Source organism: Staurois parvus, unplaced genomic scaffold (assembly GCF_062004578.1).
Source record: "Staurois parvus isolate SC_StPar_1 unplaced genomic scaffold, SC_StPar_1.0 ptg000298l, whole genome shotgun sequence".
In the NCBI taxonomy this organism is placed as follows: domain Eukaryota; kingdom Metazoa; phylum Chordata; class Amphibia; order Anura; family Ranidae; genus Staurois; species Staurois parvus.
The window spans coordinates 7,478,819-7,499,727 of NW_028318094.1; the positions used below are offsets into that span (position 1 = coordinate 7,478,819).

Genomic DNA, 20,909 nt, shown 5'->3' on the forward strand with positions numbered 1-20,909 from the left:
GTAACAATTCTGTCTGTCCCTGAGTAACAATTCTCTGGCACTCAGTAACAATTCTGTCTGTCCCTGAGTAACAATTCTGTCTGTCCCTGAGAATGAATTCTGTGGCCCTGAGTAAGAATTCTCTGGCACTCAGTAACAATTCTGTCTGTCCCTGAGTAACAATTCTCTGGCACTCAGTAACAATTCTGTCTGTCCCTGAGTAAAAATTCTGTGGCCCTAATAACGTTTCTGTGGCCCTAAGTAACAATTCTCTGGCACTGAGTAACAATTCTGTCTGTCCCTGAGTATGAATTCTGTGGCCCTAACTAGCGTTTCTTTGTCCCTAAATAACGATTCTGTGGCCCTCATTAACAAGTCTGTGTCCCTGAGTAATGGTTCTCTGTCCCTAAGTAACTTCTCTCTGTCCCCAATTCTCGTTTCTGTGGCCCTAACTCTGTCCCTGTCCCTAGTACAGAGCGGTCTGCCTCTGTTCAATGACTGCAGGCAAATGAAGATTTCCAAAATGGCCGCTATATATACCTCGACCATTACACAGTGCTGGCTGGCTGGCTGCTGATTGGCTGATGCGATCACATGTCGTTGAGGAATGCATTATGGGGCAGCGCGCCTTGTCTGCGCGCCTTCCCCGACATCCCCGCTCCGTCGCCGCACATGTCAGCCGCCATTTTCGGAAAAATTTCGATTCGCGCGTCCGAATTAGGCTGTTTTTCGGATTCGGCACGAATCGAAATTTTTCCGATATTCGACTCGAATTCCACTTCGGATACTTCGATTCGCTCATCTCTAGTAATATTGTATTCTATACTGTTTCTTAAAGCGCACGTAGAGGAAACATTTTTAAAAATGGACTACATCTTTTTTTTTCATCTGATTTTATTCTTAATTATATTTTTCTATGAAATTGAAAATGAAACTAAAGCACCCCACAGCTCTCTTTTTACTTGCCTGTGTGTGCAGATAATCATTAGCATTATGTATTTATTCCTTTATGTTGTCTGTCTTGTTTTAAATCTGTAGCATACTGCATACATGATAGATCCTGCTGGTTCCATCTTTTACAGACAATGGAAAGCAGTTGAACAATTTCATTCTTTCTATTTTAAATCCATGCAATGATCTTTGAAAAAAGCATCTAGGAAAAAAACTGATACAATAGGAATGAAATGGAATGAAAGTACGAAGTTTCTTTCACAAAAAAAAAAAACACTATGATGGTTCTAGTCAATCTTTTTTTTTTTTACATGTATATGTTTTAAACGTGTGCTTCATATCTTTGTTACAATTTGTACAAAAATTTGTATTTTACAAATAAACATTTCGTGTCATACACCCAGTATGGGTTTTCTAAAGATAGAGCACAGCAGAAGCTGTTTGCTTTTAGACTGTCTTTAATTTTAAAGCAAACCTGAGCTTTTCCCACTCAGGGAAAACAACATGTTTCCATTAATTCTCCTGTCTTCTGCAGCATATATTTATATATTATAAGTAGAACTATGGACCACCATTAAAAAAATGTGCCAGAGTATTTAATTATAAATGCACGTGTCGTTACAGTATGTATTATTCCCCCTGCAATGTTCCACAGATACCTGTTGAACCTGCCAGTAAAGTCAACCTAATGTAGCTTCTGTGATGGTTTGGCAACAATGCTGCACTGCTTCTGAATCAGAGCAGAGTTGCCACTCTCATGTACGCTGTGCAGTGGAATAAGTAGATGTTGCAGGGGATGCAGCTGTCAGCCTTGTCACTGCTGATCCACAAGCCCGGATTGTCAGTCAGCACCTGGCCTTGCCTAGTCCCAGCAACTGCCTTATGTATGGACAGTGCTGCCTATTTTGCTGAATCCTTCCCACTAGGGATGCACCGACACCATTTTTTGATCGCCGAGTACCGATACTTTCCATCAAGTACCCGACGATACCAAGTACCGATACTTTTTGGTGCGATTTGCGTCAATACAAAATGTATGGACACAAATTGCACTGCAAAGAATAGCATGCAATTTGAACAGGAATGCAATTCACACTCCTGTGTGAACCCAGGCTTGTCATGAGTTCACACAGGAGCGGTGCTGGAAACCTTCCTGCACCAATCCCATACTGAGCATAGAGTGGGAGCGAGGGTCTTGTGGGGATGTATACCTTGTTGTCGGCCATCGGAGGATGGAGGCAGATGCTCCTGATTCTCAGCTGTAGGAGAGGAGAGAAGAGAAAGACGCGGCAGTGCGCCAGATTCTCAGCTGTAGGAGAGGAGAGAAAGCCACGGCAGTGCGCCAGATTCTCAGGTGTAGGAGAGGAGAGAAAGCTGCGGCAGTGCGCCAGATTCTCAGCTGTAGGAGAGGAGAGAAAGCTGCGGCAGTGCGCCAGATTCTCAGCTGCAGGAGAGGAGAGAAAGCAGCAGCAGTGCACCAGATTCTCAGGTATAGGAGAGGAGAGAAAGCCGTGGCAGTGCGCCAGATTCTCAGCTGTAGGAGAGGAGAGAAAGTCGCGGCAGTGCACCAGATTCTCAGCTGTAGGAGAGGAGAGAAAGCCGCGGCAGTGCGCCAGATTCTCAGGTATAGGAGAGGAGAGAAAGTCGTGGCAGTGCGCCAGATTCTCAGGTATAGGAGAGAAAGTCGTGGCAGTGCGCCAGATTCTCAGCTGTAGGAGAGGAGAGAAAGCCGCGGCAGTGCGCCAGATTCTCAGCTGTAGGAGAGGAGAGAAAGCCGTGGCAGTGCGCCAGATTATCAGCTGTAGGAGAGGAGAGAAAGCAGCGGCAGTGCGCCAGATTATCAGCTGTAGGAGAGGAGAGAAAGCAGCGGCAGTGCGTCAGATTCTCAGCTGTAGGAGAGGAGAGAAAGCCGCGGCAGTGCGCCAGATTCTCAGGTGTAGGAGAGGAGAGAAAGTCGCGGCAGTGCGCCAGATTCTCAGCTGTAGGAGAGGAGAGAAAGCCGCGGCAGTGCGCCAGATTCTCAGCTGTAGAAGAGGAGAGAAAGCCGTGGCAGTGCGCCAGATTATCAGCTGTAGGAGAGGAGAGAAAGCAGCGGCAGTGCATCAGATTCTCAGCTGTAGGAGAGGAGAGAAAGCCGCGGCAGTGTGCCAGATTCTCAGGTGTAGGAGAGGAGAGAAGGCAGTGGCAGTGCGGCAGATTATCAGCTGTAGGAGAGGAGAGAAAGCAGCGGCAGTGCGGCAGATTCTCAGCTGTGGGAGAGGAGAGAAAGCAGCGGCAGTGCGCCAGATTCTCAACTGTAGGAGGGGAGAGAAAGCCGCGGCAGTGCGCCAGATTCTCAGCTGTAGGAGAGGAGAGAAAGCTGCAGGATTTCAAATCCCCACGGCTTTCTCTCCTCTCCTTGCAGGGATGACATCTTCTTTGACTCATTTTGCCGTGTGTGTATTTTGAACTTACAGTATAACTAAAGGCAAAACATTTTTTTTTTAGTTTTGGATAGAGTGGACATGGATTAGAACACCTGTCAGTTTTAATTGCTGTCTGTACCCCACTTACGGAGAGTCGCCCTCTCTATTTGTCCTGTTTACCATTATCATTGAAAGTGAAAGTAAAAGAAAATTCCAAATTTTGGGTTGTCTCTAGAAAAGTAATAGATGGGACATCTTCCAATGGGGACACTGGTTCTAGTGACATGGGGGTCCTCAAGGAATTCCCTTAATTTCCAGGGGTTTTCTCTCACTTCCTGTTTCGCTATGGGACAGGAAGTGAAGGGAAATCTTCGCAATGGGACACAGATGGCAAAAAAAAAAAATCTGATGGGTTATAACCCTCCCTTGCTCTATCCAAAATGAAAAAAAGTTTTGCCTATAGTTCTACTTTAAGCCAGCCATATTTATTTATTTATTTCAGGTATATAGCACCTTCAATTTACGCAGGTGGTGCCGTGGTTGGGATTCAAACCAACGACCCTAGTACTGCCAGGCGGAAGTGCTAACCATTTAGCCACTGTGCTGCCCATGCTGCCATAGATGGATAGAATCTCAGCCGGTTCAGCAGGGACTGGTTGAGATTTGATCCGTCTGTGGGAAGGCTGGTTGTACCGAAGTCAATCCATGGATCGACTGTAGTACAACCAATCTGTCGGATTTCCGTGCTTGCAGGAAAGAAAATCGCATCATCTATGGCTTGTCTAATGTTATTTAGTCGTGTAAACAGGCAAGCTCACAATATCTAAAGCTGGCCATACACCAGTAGAATTTTGTCCAAAATTTTTCCTTTTGGGAATTTTTGTTCAATTTTCTAATGGATGGTAGAGTCAATTTGATGTTCCTTTCCGACCAGTTGCAGGATGGAACATTTGCCATGCACATACACCAGGTTTTACATGATTGTGGAACCTTTGAGCCAGTGCAGGGAGTAGATACGGATGGTCTTGAAAAAAAATCAAATGTCGGCATTGTCCGTGGGTAGTATTGTGATCTCTGTGGGAGGTAATAGTTACCGGGAAGTGTTACATCTCCGTATTTACCTAACATGCTTGCGTTTAATATGAAATGACACATCTGATGCTAGATTCACGTGAAAATATTTTGCATTTTGCTCAGATTTGGCTGTGAGCGTTGGCAGCTTGTGGCTCATCTTATCGGTTTCATTCCAGTTAGCACTGAACCAGGCCCTCTTGGCTATCAGAAGGCAATACAGGAAGCCTGGTAATGTAAAGCATGTGTTCGGCCACTTTATTCCGGGGATCTGAGACCAGGAGAAGCAGCAGATGCTGGCAGTGCGTTCCTCTAACACATAGGCGGCCAGGCTTCAATAGAGGGAGAGCTATCCAGGAAATTCTTTGGGGCTGGGCAGGGTCTTGGCTGCAAGTTTCTAACTGGAAAATGTGAGACAGGCAGAGCAAGCTTCAGAGCTCAGGCCTTGCCGGCTGGGTCCAGGCAAAGTGTGTGAGGCTTCTTCCCCTCTGCTGTGTTGGCGGAGTATTTGTTTATGTCCGGATCCTGAAAGGTAAGGTCTAAATATATACTTGTACACACAGCACAGCCTTGTAGGAAGCCAGAGTAAGCTCTCTTAGCCTGGCTCTTATATTATCGGGAATGCAGTGCTTTTTTCACATGCACACCGTGCATTGTAGGCCTTGTTGTTCTAAGCACAGATAGTAGTTGTCCCTGATTGCCATGGACCAAGCTAAGTTTTGAAGATTTCTCTCTAGAAATGTTCGGCGTTTTCAACCATGCTATTAAATCTATAGTCGCCTGCGTTGCCTGGTTCCTACTGGCATTTCTGAAGGGTTGTCCCTGGAAGATATATTGCTGTCTGCTGAACTATTCCGGGTTTCTGTGCCGAACAACTGTACCATAGATTTTCATGTCCTCTTTAGTCCTTGTCACCTGTTGATATTCTTTGCTAGCTTTAAATACAGTGTTATCTGTTTTCATTACTTTCGTAGATTTAAATGACATATTGCAGTGCAATGCAAACCTTTCAATGTGTGATTAACAAAAAAATGTTCCTGTTAATAATATGTATATAGGGCATCCGTATTTGCTGATTAATATCATATAGTTTAGTGTGACGCTACAATACACCTCCCTCCTTCAAGTGTCTAAAGCAGTGTTTCTCAATCTTTTTTCGATCAAAGCACCTTTAAAATTATGGACAATTTCAAGGCACCCTCTAAAATTATGGACAGTCCTGAGGCACCCTCTAAAATTATGGACAGTCTCGAGGCACCTTTTAAAATTATGGATAGTCCCATGGCAACCTTTAAAATTATGGACAGTCCTGAGGCACCCTTTACAATTATGGACAGTTCTGAGACATTCTTTAAAATTATGGACAGTTCTGAGACACCCTTTAAAATTATGGACAGTTCTGAGGCACCCTTTAAAGTTATGGACAGTTCTGAGACACCCATTAAAATTAAGGACAGTCCCGAGGCACCCTTTAAAATTATGGACAGTCCTGAGGCACCCTTTAAAATTATAGACAGTCCCGAGGCACCCTCTAAAATTATGTACAGTCCCGTGGCACCCTTTAAAAGTCCCGAGGCACCCTTTAAAATTATGGACAGTCCCGTGGCACCCTTTAAAATTATGGACAGTCCGGTGGCACCCTTTAAAATTATAGACAGTCCCGAGGCACACTTTAAAATTATGAACAGTCCCGAGGCACCCTTTAAAATTATGGACAGTCCTGTGGCACCCTTTAAAATTATGGACAGTCCCGAGGCACCCTTTAAAATTATAGACAGTCCCGAGGCACCCTTTAAAATTTTGGACAGTCTCGAGGCACCCTTTAAAATTATGGACAGTCCGGTGGCACCCTTTAAAATTATTGACAGTCCTGAGGCACCCTTTAAAACCACGGACAGTCCGGTGGCACCATTTAAAACTATGGACAGTCCCATGGCACTCTTTACAATGATGGATAGTCCTGCAGCACCCTTTAAAATTATGGACAGTCCTGTGGCACCCCATTCTAAAATGTAAAAGACTATTCTAATAGTTTTACAGTTGTGACCAAAATTATTCAACCCCCAATGCTGTAAAGGGGTTTAGGGACTATAGTGTACATTTGGAATTGTATTCAGAATCAAATCCTACAAGGACGTTGTAACTACCCAAATGCAACTAAAATGACATCAATTGTTTATGTAATACAGTAGTAAATGGTTCTTATGTGGTTTCTTCATTGCCACAATTATTCAACCCCTTAAAGACTACCACTCTGAAGAACAGAGGTTCATACAGGTGCTTTCCATCAGGTATTGAAAACACCTGTGGATGTCACCGAGCAGCAATCAAGCATAATAAGCACCAATTAGGCAGCTTTAAAATGACTGTGATACTCAGCTCCTTCTAGACATTTACTGGTGTGGTTACAAACATGGTGAAGGCAAGAGAATGGTCCAGGAAGACAAGAGAAGAGGTGATTTCTCTTCACAGGAAGGGCAATGGCTATAAGAAGATTGCAAAGATGTTAAACATACCAAGAGACACCTTAGGAAGCATCATTCGCAAATTCAAGGCAAAGGGCACTGTTGAAACGCTACCTGGTCGTGGCAGAAAGAAGATGCTGACTTCGACTGCTGTGCGCTACCTGAAGCGTAGAGTGGAGAGAAGTCCCCGTGTGACTGCTGAGGAACTGAGAAAAGATTTGTCAGATGTGGGTACAGAAGTTTCAGCCCAGACAATAAGACGCACACTGCGTAATGAAGGCCTCCGTGCCAGAACTCCCAGGCGTACCCCCTTGCTGTCTCCAAAGAATAAGAAGAGTCGACTGCAGTATGCCAAAAGCCATGTGGACAAACCACAAAAGTTGTGGGATAGTGTTCTGTGGACTGATGAAACAAAATTAGAACTGTTTGGGCCCATGGATCAACGCTATGTTTGGAGGAGGAAGAACAAGGCCTATGATGAAAAGAACACCTTGCCTACTGTGAAGCATGGTGGAGGGTCAATCATGCTTTGGGGCTGTTTTGCTTCTGCAGGTACAGGGAAGCTTCAGCGTGTGCAAGGTACCATGAATTCTCTTCAGTACCAGGAGATATTGGATGGAAACGTGATGCAGTCCGTCACACACCTGAGGCTTGGGAGACGTTGGACCTTTCAACAGGACAATGATCCCAAGCATACCTCCAAGTCCACTAGAGCATGGTTGCAGAGGAAAGGCTGGAACATTTTGGAGTGGCCATCGCAGTCACCAGACTTAAATCCGATTGAGAACCTCTGGTGGGACTTAAAGAAAGCAGTTGCAGTGCGCAAGCCTAAGAATGTGACTGAACTGGAGGCCTTTGCCCATGAAGAATGGGCGAAGATACCCGTAGATCGCTGCAAGACACTTGTGTCAAGCTATGCTTCACGTTTAAAAGCTGTTATAACTGTAAAAGGATGCTGTACTAAGTACTAAGATTGAATGTCACTTGGGGGTTGAATAAAACTGATAATGCTGTGAGCACAGAAAAGACATTTGTGGTTATTTCATTATAACTGTTATGTTATATTTGTCTGACCTACAAGTGCCTCTTTAATGTAAATGTAAGCAAGATGACTGAATGATCAAAAGCAATGTCAAACTGGCCAAAACACTCAATTTCAGTGGGGGTTGAATAATTTTGGTCACAACTGTATATAATGCAGCAACATCCACACATGTAAGACACCCAACGCTAGAGATGATTTATTCTTCCACATCAAATACACTTTTGCACATTGGTCCTGACTAGTATTCCAGTGTTTTTCTCCATCACTGAGCTAATGTGACCCCAGAACTGATGAAGAGGGGCAGGGGAGGGTCAAACAAGGATGCTGTGCAGGCAACTGACATCCTCCTTATCAACTGATGATGTCATTGGTTTGTCAGGATGCCGGTGGCTAGAAGGTCGTAATGGTGCACAATGAAAACCTGTGGCTCTGTGTAACTAAAAGTCAGGCTTCTTCCACCAGCTAGCTTGTATACAAGTTTTGTGCAACGTTTAGACATTTTGCCAAGGCTGAAAAAGCCTTAAGGCACCCCAAGGTGCCTGGGCGCCCTGGTTGAGAAAGGCTGGTCTAAAGATACTCCAAGAGTGAAACAATAAAATTTCCATTAAGTGTAACCCTTTATTGTATGTCACTGTGTTTCCACATGTGTACTACAAAACACCTCCAACTCCCTAGATTTTTTCAATATGATTGCTGTATTACACTTCCCCAACAATACCATAAATCAACAATATGATAAGTGAAATAATCAAAGCAAATATGCAAAAATGAAAATACGATTATATATTATAATGCAAATACGATGATATATTATGAAATACAATGCGTGATGTCCTTAGCAAAGTGGTCCGGGGTGCACAACCAAGTGCTGTACAAGTCATTTTATATTATAAGTGTGTGTTTATGTTTTTCACTATTGAGAGCACTTTGCTAACGACATCACACATTGTATTTTATAATGTAGCATCGAATTTCATTTTTGGATATTTTCTTTGATTATTCCACTAATCATATTGTTGATTTGTGGTATTGAGGAGGAAGTGTAATACAGTGATCATATTGGAAACATCTTGGGAGAGGGGATGTGTTTTGTAGTACATGTAGAAACACATTGACATAGCATAAGGGGTTACACTTGATGGGAGTTTTATTGTTTCATTGTTGGAGTATTTAGCATGTAAGATGTTGTTTGGATGCTTGAAGGAGGAAGGAGGGAGTTGTATTGTAGCGCCAAACTAAAATATGATATTGGTTTATGTTTATGTCCCTGTTTCAGCGAGATAAAGGTGGTGGATCAGCAGCTGCTTGAATATACATCCTTGCAAACTCCCATAGCGTGATATTATTATTGTTTGCATATTTGATGATTATATATTTGGCTCCCTGCCTTGCAGTACTACACAGTGATTGTGCTTTACTGCTTCTTCTCACAATGCCACTCTTGGAGTCAGCCAACTCATTGAAAACCATGCTCTTCCTATGTGGCTCATAGCTTAATAGATGTAAAGCCGTATTCAACTCAAAAGCAAACATTTATTATATTGCAACTTAACAATTCTTAGATGTGATGGCTGCATTTGTTTTCTTTTTTAGGCTTTACTTTATTTTTACTTTGTGATCTAGCCAGTAAGTCTGTTGTTTTTCAACATAACAGGTTGTCCTGCATATGTAGCAGGACAACCTGTTTAACGCAAACAAGGGTGCTTACAACGATCAGCTTTTATTTATGTAAAACCTATATTCCAAAAGGAACAAGACTGTTGGTGTAATTGCTTATAAGATATTAGCTGGAGTTTGGCTTCAATTTGTTAGTGTATCTAAATCTGCTAGTGCAACTATCTAATTAACTAACTAATGCTGCTGTCTAATGGTGGCTCTATCGCTCCTTCATCCACAGTGGGGGCACCCTATTTACTGTCCAGATCACCAGGTGATAACAGAGGTAGCCAGCACAGCTAGTGATTGGTAAGCTGCAATATATTACATTTTGGTTTGGGGTTTAACCATTTCAATACCGGGCAATTTTACACCTTCCTGCCCAGGCCATTTTTCAGGTTTCAGCGCTCTAACACTTTGAATGACAATTGCGCGGTCATACAACATTGTACCCAAATTAAAATTTTATAATTTTCTTCACACAACTAGAGCTTTCTTTTGGTGGTATTTAATCACCGCTGGGGTTTTTATTTTTTGCTAAATTAACAAAAAAAGGCCAAAAAAAACACGGTTTTCTTTGTTTCTGTTATAAAAGTTTACAAATAAATAATTGTTCTTCATAAATTTAGGCCGAGATGTATTCTGCTACATGTCTTTGGTGAAAATAACCCAAATTAGGATGTATTATTTAGTTTGTAGGAAAGTTATAGAGTTCACAAACTATGGTATAGATCTGAAAATTGATCAATCCTGAAGTACTGACAGCCAATCTAATTTCTTGAGGTCCAAGAATGTCAGAATAGTACAGATATCCCCCAAATGACCCCTTTTTGCAAAGTAGACAGTCCGACGTACTTCATAAGAGGCATGGCAAGTTTTTTGAAGTTGTATTTTTTTTGTCATAATTTTTTGGAAAATTAAAAAATTTAAAAAATTATTTTCACAATTTTTTTTTTTTACATACTGTCACCAGTGCAGTACAGCGTCATCATATAACTAGCATGGTGGTGAACAGGGACACTGACTGGTGACAGTATGAATATATATATATATTTTTTTATTTTTATTTTTATTTTTTTTATTATTTTTAATTTTTTATTACATTTTTTTAAAAAAAAATTTAAGATTTTTTTTTCATATTTTACTATGACCAAAGTAGTACAATGTTGCCATAGTAACATTTTACTACTTTGGGGAAGTGATCAGTATTTTTTTTTTACACAATTTTAAACAAGCATCGATTCATTCAGGTTTTTTTTTTGTACTTAGCTGTGATTTGGCCACAGCTAATCACATGACATGTGCATGTGACCTGCTGTGACCATTCACAGCTAGGCACTAGTATACAATGGATGGCATGAATGAAGCCATCCATTGTATACAACTGTCATGTGACCTGCTGTGATTGGTCACAGCAGGTCACATGGCACCGGCAACAGAGACCCGGTACTCAGATCTGTCATCGGCCGTGTCCGAGGTACACGGCCAGTGACAGATCGCACAGCTGCGCGGCTCTGCAACCGCGCGAACTGCGCATGTGCGGGAGGACGCCAAATGGCGTGCAACCGGAAAGGTAACACATTTTTGCCGCCGCCAAGCGGCTATAGGCCGGGCGGCTAATGGTTAAAGTAGAGTTCCAGCCGTTTTTGTGTTTATTAAAAGTCAGAAGGTACAAAAAATGTAGCTGCTGACTTTTAATAAACACACACTTACCGGTCCCAGAGTCCATCGATGTTCTCACCCACGCCGTCCCTTCTCTCCTTCTCTACTCCACGGTGTCGGCATCTCTAATGTGGGCACCAGGCTGTGACAGCCTGGTGCCCACTGTGCATGCACGAGTCGTGTCTCCTAATTGGTCCGGCAGTCTTCTGGGATCTGTGAAAGTTCCCAGGAGACGGCGGGAGAGCGGAGGGGGCCGAATGTCTGGCTCACCTCGCCTCAGCAGTCCTGCTATAAGTCACTGATCACCGCACATACATATATTTTCAAAGAAAAAATACATTAGAAATAAATTTTAAAAATATACAAATAAATCAAATACTAATCCAACTTTTTTGGATCAGTGATTCATGCTCTTTATATATAGGCATGGGGAGGGTTGGGGGTCAGGAAGTTGATATGCCGTTCCCTCTGCTGTCTGGTATGAAAAGCCAAGAAACAGCAGCTGCAGCTACAGGGATAGACTTACGCTGGCCATACACTAGTACATTTTCAGATGAGAATATTCAGACAACATTTTTTTTGTACATTCGATGAATAGATGAACATTGTTCACAAATTTCACTTGCTTTTCACATTCAGTTTTAAAATGAATGTAATTTCTGAACAAAAAACACATACACTGTTCAAAATGTTCAATCAAGAAACGTTTTTCCATTCTGCTTCTTCGAATTTTCTCCTCGCGATTAGAAGATCAAATGAACATTCTTAAAAGGAACATTTTCAAATTTTTATTATTATACAGGATTTAAACAGCGCCAACGGTTTGCTCAGCGCTGTACATTATAATGGGTGACAGTACACGAGACAGTACAGTAACAATACACGAGGGGTTCGAGGGCCCTGCTTCTTGGAGCTTACAATCTAGGAGGGAGGGGATAGTGGTACAGGAGGAAATGGCTGTGGGGGATGGAGTGGTGGGAATAGCAGAGGAGATGAGCAGTTAGGTGAGGGCAGGGTAGGCTTCTCTGAAGAGATGGGTTTTCAGGGTGCACCTAAAGGTGAGGAGGGTAGGTGACAGTCTGATGGATTGGGGTAGTGAGTTCCAGAGGATGGGGGAAGCCCTGGAGAAGTCCTGGAGATGGGCATGGGAGGAGGAGACCAGGGAACTGGAGAGTAGGAGGTCTTGTGAGGAGCGGAGAGTGCGTTTTGGGTGGTAGATGGATATCAGGTTGGTGATGTAGTTTGGGGCAGTGTTATGGACAGCTTTGTACGTTAATATTAATATTTTGAATTTTATGCACTAGGCAATCGGAAGCCAGTGGAGGGATTGGCAGAGGGGGGTGGCGGATACGGAGCGGTTGGTAAGGTGGATGAGTCTGGCCGCAGAATTCAGGATAGACTGAAGCGGGGATAGCCTGTGTTGGGGTAGTCTGGCGAGGAGGGAGTTACAGTAGTCAAGTCGAGAGATGATAAGGGAGTGAATCTATACTTATATGCAGGATGGCTCGGATCTGCGGATTGAGCATAATGGATCAGAGTCTGATCCATTATCCTCCCCGAGCCACAGATCCGATCCATCCTGCGGGGATTGTTGGATTACAACCTATACGGGGTTTATGATCTCTCCACGAGCTCCATGAAAAGGTACGTTTTAAAGCAAGTAGACGATCCCTGCAAGATGGATCGGATCTGCAGATTGGGGAGCATAGTGGATCGGACTAATCCCATCCATCCATCCTGCGGGATCGTCAGCTTGCTTTAAAACGTACCTTTTCATGGAGCTTGTGGAGAGATCAGTTAACCCCGTATAGGTTGCAATCTGACGATCCCTGCAGGATGGCTCGGTTCTGCGGATCGAGGAGGATAATGAATCGGACTCCGATCCATTATGCTCAATCCGCAACTCTGAGCCATCCTTCAGGGATCGACAGCTTGCTTTAAAACTTACCTTTTCGTGGAGTGGGTCCTGTGTCACCCCGTGCGATAGGTGTCACCCGTTGCGGCGCGCACTCCATGCACCTGCCTAGTGACGCCCCTGCTTGTATGGCCAGCATTAGGATATACACATATTTTCAAATAAGAAATACAATAAAAATACATTACAAAATAATAATAATAATAATAAATAATAAGTAATACGTTTTGTGTCAACGATTCATGCTCTTTATTAATACATAATGTAATGAGCATGACTTATACTCTTTTAGGATTAGTCAAAGATATGTACTCTTGTGTTTTTTCTGACGGCAGGCAACTGTGTGTCAGTAAATATTACCTCTTGCTATACCACTTTGGCCTTACATATCCTTTTCAATCTACTAGGAATTCTTATTTTTCAATGAATATCACTGAAAGATTTCCTACACAAACCAGTATGAAAATGTCTTGTGTGCGTTTGCCCTGAAATGAATCTGTAGCCTGCTTTGCCTGTTTACTCACAGAGATCGTGTGAAAATATGTTCAGTTCAAATGAAGCTGCTCATATAGCATTGAATTGATTCCTTTTACATTAAATTGAATAGATATTCAGATACGGATGCTAAATTGAATGGTCGCTTAGAAAGACATGCTTTTCTAGCCAACTGGATCGAAGTTGATTTATTCCCTATACTGATCCCTAGACTAACACACAAACAATTTATATATATTTTTCCAAATATCTCTCATCGAACCATTTGATTATCTCAAGTTAAATATTGACCCTGTCACTCTGAATATATGCTTTTGTGGATGAGATGTAGTGGAGCGATATATGTATTTATTACACTTTATGAACAGTTTTGTACCTGGCTGAGACATGCCTTTATAAATGAGTTGATTAGCGCCTGTTAACCAGAACCATAGACAATGCAGCAAATAAAGTCTTTTTCTTCACTCCTGTAATAAACACATTTTTACAGCGTGGCTTCCTTTTTTTTGACAGCTTCTAAATAAGTTGTGTTGGTATTGTTCCAGTTTACTGGTCCTCATCCAGTTTATTTATTAATACAATGCATTCTTTTATTTATTCTGTTGTCTGGCTGACAGAAGGCAACAGTCAATTCTGTTTTGTATTCTGCATTATTAAGTTGCACAAGACTACGGTATGTTTAGTAAAGATTGGGGAAAGGAATGCAAAGAATAAATATATCATAAACTATGGTATAGATTAAAGTGTAATTTGACCTTGGAAGAAAATTTCAGAATTAAAGCTAAATTTCAGGCAGATAAAAAATACCAATTTATACAAGCATTTGTTCATTGGTCTCTTGCCGTCCATGTAACACATATGCATGGCAGTAAAGAGGGTGGGCTGTAACACCCACACACCTCATCTATGCATCCATAGACGGCAAAGATTTCTGTTCTAAGAGTACACTCACTGTGCGCTACCAGCGCAGCGACTGAGCAGTCATAGACAACTTTGACTGCTTTTGGTCTATAGCAGGGGTCTCCAAACTTTCTAAACAAATGGCCAGTTTACAGTTTTTCAGACTTTGAGGGTCTAGTCTGTCAGTGTGAGTAGAAAATACCCTGGCATCAATGAGAGTAAACAATGCCCCATCATTGGTGTCAGTGGGAGGAATAGTGTCCCATCATTTTTGTCAGTGGAAGAACACTGCCCGATCATTGGTGTCAGTGGGAGGGGTAGTGCTCCATCATTGGTGTCAATGGGAGTTTTAGTGTCACATTATTGGTATCAGAGGAAGGAATTATGCCCCATCATTGGTGTCAGTGGGATGAATAGTGCCCCATAATTTTTGTCAGTGGAAGAACACTGCCCCATCATTGGTGTCAGTGGGAGGGGTAGTGCTCCATCATTGGTGTCAATGGGAGTTTTAGTGTCACATTATTGGTATCAGAGGAAGGAATTATGCCCCATCATTGGTGTCAGTGGGAGGAATTGTGCCCCCTCCCCCCTTGCTGTTGTCACAGGGAGTAAGAGTAACCCAAGGGCCGGATATAGGCAGGCAAAGGGTTGCATCCAGTTCCCAGGCCACACTTTGGAGACCACTGGCCTACAGTCATAACTGGGAGCTGGTGGGATTGGCTCCCGATTATGTTACCACAATGACAGTTAATCACAGTACTCGCTTGATTAAGAAGTTGTCCCGTGACCCAACCCCAGGTGTAATTTCTCACTTAAAGGGATGCCAGGGCTGGATGAGAAGGGGTTAAAAAAAAGCACTCATTTTCTTGTACAAATTTCCTTTAGGTTTACCAAAAACAACATAATATAAGGTCAAACCTAAACACTTTCAGTTTGCATGCAATCAGGCAGGCCCTTGCACCACATGAAGTTTAAGGGAAATTTAAAGGAAATTGAATAAGAAAATTGTATAATGTATGGCTAGCTTAAGGCCTCATCACATATTCACGTTTTAATGTACTTGACAAAGCATATTAAAACCTGTGTGGAAATGTTATAAAAAGAGCTTGTGCGATGCATTTAAAAAGTCAATTTTTTTGTCCGCTTTCATGTGTTTTGAAGCCCATAGTAGTCTATGGTATTGTATGAAAATGTTTGCATGTATTTGCAATGTATGATATGTTTTATATGTATTTTCATGCGTGTTCAGCCTTTAGTAACATGCCAATTTATTTATTGGCCAATATTTAAAATCCCTGATGCATAACCACACGATCACCAATTACAGTCTTTCCCCATCTCTATCTCCTTTCTTTCCTATCCTGTACAACCCTACGTTTCCCTAGGTCTTCAGACTAGGGCATTTTAACCTCCTGTGCCTTAAGTACAAACTTCATGCTCCTCAGGAGCTCGGCTTGGATGTCAACTGCTGAAGTGCTCCTTGACCTTAACTTCTCCTCCTTGGGCCCTCTTCGGATTCTCCTGTTACCCCATTACCTTCAGTCCTTGCCTAATGCTCATCTTTTTTTAATGCACATGACTTCATTTAAATGTGATTGCCAGTCCTCCAGACCAGTTAAATTATTTCCTATGCCTACAAATGGCTTCTTCTGGAGATATCTCTAACCCCACTCCACGTCCTAGACCAGTGGAAAAGAAACCTCCAAAAACCTCTCTCATCAACTGCATGTATCTGTAATAGATATCTGGTATCTCGTTAGAAAACTATACCCGTTGGTATGGCACCCCGTAACTGTTAAGCCCCATCAATCCCACTGTTCTTCAGACCTGCTGGAGATGTTGTTTGTAGATAGGTGATAATGTTACATATTTTTGGTCCTGCCCAGTTCCACAGATATCTGAACACAAATCCATACCATGTCCAAACATTTACCAATGTCCATATTCCCAGGGAAGCTGGATGTTTCCTTCTTTGCCACAACATGTCTCCTCTAGGCCTATAAAAATCGGTTATACTTTATCTGGTCAATGCCACACACTCCTGTATTCCAGTCTTACGGAAGTCTTCCTCTCCCTCAACTTGATTGTGACTTAGATGTACTCGAGTCACATGGCTCTATTGGATAGATTTTACCTTTACAGTGGAATTATAACAACTCCTCTCTAGCCTAGCCCCACACAATTCCTATTGGAACCCTTCCACCCCTAGCAGTGCTTTGCTGTTCTCCCTTATCATCTCCTTAGACCAGTGACCATCAAGTCTCCCCCTAACTTTCCACCCCATTTTCTACATACCACATTCTGCCTTTCCTCCCTTCCCTGTACTTCTCCACACCATTCCTCCCTCACCCTTGGGTAGGAGATCTGGCTACCCTGTCTGGTTTGTCTCCTCACATTGGCCGTCCATTTTACCATCTCCTCCTGCAGTATTCACAGTGCTCTACCCTCCTTACCCCTACCTCCCAACTGAATTACCCGATAGACCCCCTTTCCCTGTTTTCTGTTCTTCTCCTATCTCCTCTTCCCATTTTAACAAATGTAAAATTATGGCATGTGGTATCTCTGAGGATCACTCTACATGTGTCAGAGGCCTTCTCATATTCATAATTTACCATGCCATCTATACGCAGTGTTATGGAATACCTTTCTACCATTTGATTGTCGTTTCCATTGTTACTTAAGTGTTTGATGCTTACGGTTTCTATACTTGATGCCTACTATTTGTTTGTTGTGATTCTGATGCTGTTTATAAGAAGAATCCATGCAATGCAAAAAATGCATAAAAACAAATTAAAAATGCACATTGAAAAAATTGTTAAAAACTATGGAAACAGCAAGGCTAGTCTGAGGACTTGTTCAAACCATAGTGTGCACAAAAATATGTCATTAAAGTGCTTCAATGCATTGCGTTTATGCGCATTTATTTGTGTTTACATGCATTTATGTGCGCAAATGCAAACACGGTGCATATTTATGCACAGCTCTACATTGCATATGACACTAATGTTTTGATGTAAACCTGGCACATGGAAGACAATGTTTTTCTGTGTTCCAAAAAAAAAATGCAGGTCTATGAACAAACACTAAATGAGTGTAAAAAGTGTAAATACAATTGGTGTAAATTCCTGAATTTGACTTGGATTCAGCTTTTTGCAAACCACTGTACAGCAGAGCTCAGAATGGAACAGGTAGAAGCAGCAAAAGGAGACAATTAGTTCTTCTGCAGTGCCTATGTGCTAACAAGGAAAATGCTGACTGGAGAAGAGAGCAGATTGAGAGAGAGATGAGACTGAGGGCAGAAGACAATGCCCTAGTTGTATTCTTTAACTGCAGTTATGTCTCCAGGCTGGCTGTACTATCTGGCAGCGCATGTAAATCACAGGTTTGGATGGACAGAAATACAAATCCTTTGGCAAGTAATACAGCTTTCATATATATGTAGCTTTTTTTCTGGAGATCAGCTTTAAATGCAGGATAATAAAAATACTGTTTTAGTTACCTTATTTTAAACCTATACTTTTATATAGGAGAAACATTACCAATGTATTCTCTTCAGTATGAGGAAAACAGTTGTGTGTGTCAAAGTGAACATTTTCCTGAAAACTTTAATATAATTTCTGCTTAAATTTAGTTTCTTCACTTATGAACATGTTGTATATAAGAGAAGGCTGATCTTAAGGTAAACTTGTCATGCAAAGGCTGCCATTGCCCATTTTCTTCTAATAGTGCAGATTGCTGACTGGTATGCTAAGCCGCTGACCTCAACACTTCCTAAATCACAGACCCAGAAAAAGTAGGTGGTTTAGGAGAGTTGGACAAAAGACACAAGTCTTGAGCTGAATTCAGGGTCAAGTATTGAAACAAGAGGATCATAATGGCAGCCAGGTGATCAGCATTTTCAGAAGCAGAGGTCAGCACTTGTGGCCTCCAAGCTTCTTTTATACAAGGTTTTATTTAAGACTGACTTTTTTCCATTAAAAAACCTAATTCCACCCCAAATTTTGTTATGTTGTTTCAGCAAAGGAGTTAGAACCTCTGTTAGCCTCCTTTCATGCAAACGTTCCAATCCGTTCCACCTGCCTGTTTTTCAGGCGGACCCGATCGGGAAACTTTTTTCTCCTCCATGGGGAGGCGGGTGTAAACGCACACGTGTCCGTTTACACCCGCCAACATTGAATCCTATCCGCCAAAAAGAGACGGATTGCGATCTTTTCCCCTTCCGTCCATCGGATCGGATCTGATGGCTGTCGGATGGAAAGAGACAGGCGGTCCATTTCCATCCGACCGCCCATAGAGGTCAGCAGGCTGTGTCCATGTCCGCTCTACGGACCTGTCATCTGCTTGCTCAGCGGGGATCAGTAGACAGATCCCCCACTGAGCAAGCAGATCCACTGACGGGTCTGCCTCGTGTGAAAGGGGCCTTAGGTTTTTATTGCCACCTGTGTCCCTATTGAAGAAATTAAAGCTCAGTTCCAGTAAGGACAGTGGGAAAACTCTTCAACGGGGAAGCAGACAAAAGCACATATTTAGTAGGGTGTGAGAAGTTTTGAACCCCTGAAAGTGTTTTTTTTAAAACTGTCCTTGCCTTTGTGTCCTGGTGACAGTTGCACGTTCCATTTTGTGTACGGTGTCATTGAAACAGGAAGTACAAGAAAATCCCCCAATGGGGTCATATACAGAGGTTAAAATCTAACTGAAATTGTAATTCTTTCCCACTCTATCCAAAAGGAAACTGCCTGGTATTAGGCTTTACATCCTACTTTTCATGGCAGCTGTAAGCAGATTAGGTTTGGGAAGAGCTTGGGACTTATAGTTAGTCACTTATAGTGATACTTTGAGTAGCTAAATGATTTGAGCCTGTCACATCTAACTCCACTTTACCCAATCTGACAGGTTTTAGAGATAGAGACCCAAGAGGCTAATGTAGACCTTAAAGGGAAAACAATGATTATGCAGAGATTTGTCTGTGACGGTTCTCATTTATCCAGGGCATGGTATAGCTAGCAGTACTTCATCACATTTAGCTGGATATGTTTTTAATCGTTGCTCAACATTACAGAACAAGTCCAGTTGATTGTGAGTAACGGCTACTATCTAACTCAAAGAGATGCGATACAAGATCTTTTTTAGATTACTTTCCGTTTCATTCTGTAGGCAGTAAGAGTTTCTGAAGATTCCAAAAGATTAAAATTTCCCTTCTGTGCATTAACAATAGGTAATAGTTCTTCCCACAATTCCCATCCCCCTGAGCTTGTATAGAGATCACGAATAGCATGGAGCTTAAGGTGTATGTAAAGTCAACACTTTATTCTTTTGGATAGACTAACAGGGGTAGGCAACCTGTGAGAGGTGAAGATCTACCTGAAAAACATGAAAGAGATTAAATATCACCAGGGATTTTCTTTTTTAAGAAATAAACTGTCAAGGCCTTACTAATCAGTAGGGAAAACTAAAGAAAAATATCATAAAACAAATGTCCCTGTAAAAATATAAACCTGTCATACAGTGTCAGTCAGTAGAGCATTGGACGGTGTCAGTAGGGCAATGGACAGTGTGTGAACAATGTCAGTAGGCCAATAAATGGTGTCAGTAGGGTGGTGGATAGTATCAGTAGGGCAGATAATGGTGTCAGTCAGTAGAGCAGTGGACGGTGTCAGAGCAGTGGATGGTATTAGTAAGGCAGTGGACTGTGTCAGTCAGCACAGCAGAGAAACAGTGTCACTCAGTAGAGCAGTGGACGGTGTCAGTAAGGCAGTGGACGGTGTCAGTCAGTAGAGCAGAGAAAAGTGTCACTCAGTAGAGCAGTGGACGGTGTCAGTAAGGCAGTGGACGGTGTCAGTCAGTAGAGCAGAGAACAGTGTCACTCAGTAGAGCAGTGGATGGTGTCAGTTAGGCAGTGGACGGTGTCAGTCAGTAGAGCAGAGAAAAATGTCACTCAGTAGAGCAGTGGACGGTGTCAGTAAGGCAGTGGATGGTGTCAGTCAGAGCAGAGAACAGTGTCACTCAGTAGAGCAGTGGACGGTGTCAGTAAGGCAGTGGGCGGTGTCAGTCAGTAGAGCAGAGAACAATGTCACTCAGTAGAGCAGTGGACGGTGTCAGTAAGGCAGTGGACAGTGTCAGTCAGTAGAGCAGAGAACAGTGTCACTCAGTAGAGCAGTGGACGGTGTCAGTTAGGCAGTGGACGGTGTCAGTCAGTAGAGCAGAGAAAAGTGTCACTCAGTAGAGCAGTGGACGGTGTCAGTAAGGCAGTGGACGGTGTCAGTCAGTAGAGCAGAGAAAAGTGTCACTCAGTAGAGCAGTGGACGGTGTCAGTAAGGCAGTGGACAGTGTCAGTCAGTAGAGCAGAGAACAGTGTCACTCAGTAG

The 20,909-nt window shown here is 42.5% G+C and overlaps 1 protein-coding gene across 8 annotated transcripts in view; it reads left to right on the forward strand.

The window, feature by feature from the left end:
- SGCD (sarcoglycan delta) overlaps positions 1 to 20,909 on the forward strand; it is a 1,017,926-nt gene that overhangs the window by 684,881 nt on the left and 312,136 nt on the right. Inside the window, exon 1 of one of the 8 annotated variants that reach the window (XM_089682838.1) lies at positions 4,774 to 4,938. The exons of 6 other annotated variants lie outside the window; for them this stretch is intronic. The gene's annotated coding sequence lies outside the window, so the exon portion shown is untranslated. Of the gene's footprint in view, positions 1 to 4,773; positions 4,939 to 9,840; positions 9,882 to 20,909 lie in introns of those variants that run through there. One more of the 8 variants, XM_089682839.1, reaches the window with a different exon arrangement.